This window comes from Trachymyrmex cornetzi, unplaced genomic scaffold, assembly GCF_001594075.2.
Source record: "Trachymyrmex cornetzi isolate Tcor2-1 unplaced genomic scaffold, Tcor1.1 scaffold948, whole genome shotgun sequence".
Taxonomy (NCBI): domain Eukaryota; kingdom Metazoa; phylum Arthropoda; class Insecta; order Hymenoptera; family Formicidae; genus Trachymyrmex; species Trachymyrmex cornetzi.
In genome coordinates, this window is record NW_017300298.1 from 34,467 (window position 1) to 35,538 (window position 1,072).

Here is a 1,072-nt window from a genome sequence, read left to right on the forward strand (position 1 = left end):
CCGAACTTCGGTTCGGGGTGGCGAATCCGACACTGCTCGGGGTGGTTCCCCGGGCGTCTTTTGAAGATTTCCTCCTCGTCAACAAAAAAAAACAAAAAAAAAACAAAAAAAAAGGTTAGATAAGATGAATAATAATAATGTGGTATATAAAATTAGTTGTTGTGATTGCGATTGCTCTTATGTCGGACAAACAAAAAGAAAATTAAAAACTAGAATTAAAGAACATAAATCCGACATTAGAAAATCTAATAATCATTCTGTTGTTTCTCTACATCAACTTGAGTATGGTCATCAGATAGATCTGGATAATATTAATATTTTAGATTCAGAACATTCGTTTTATAAAAAATCTATCTCGGAAATGATTCATATCAAAAAACAGGGAAATGGTATTAACAATCAGAATGATACAGACAAATTACCAAACATCTATCTACCTATTATTCAATCTTTTTCTTAATTTTATTCTGTTCTTTTTCTTTTTATTCATATTTTTAATTTTATAATAATAATCTTGTTACTCTTTTATGTTCTTTTCCTACTTCTGCCCCAATAGAATGTTTTTCCTTCTCATATCATTTTTCCCCTTCTCTCTTAATTTTGGATGTCTTCTTGCTGATTTGTGTATATATATATCTCTGATTTCAACTTGAGAGAACATTATACGACAATTTATTTAAGAATAACGAGATAAGGATATATCTTCCACGATCGAATCTACCGTTACTAGTTTTCAAGATATATGTGAGACTACAGTTTTTACTTTTTAATTTTATCTGTATAATGTGGCGACAATATCTAATTGGTATATACATTTTAGTTTGGCAATTAAATCTTGACGTTAACGATCTTTGTAATTAATATTTTACATTGGAGGATTTTATCAATCGATAATTTCATCTTGCGACTTAATACTCAACAATATTTATTATATTTTTATTAATTGACAACGTAAAAACTTTATTACTCCACTAAATCTAACTGTCATTTTGTAATTATTTATATTTTTATAATTGTATACATTGTATTTATTTTATACTGAAGATGGCCACATTCAGGGCCGAAACGTTTA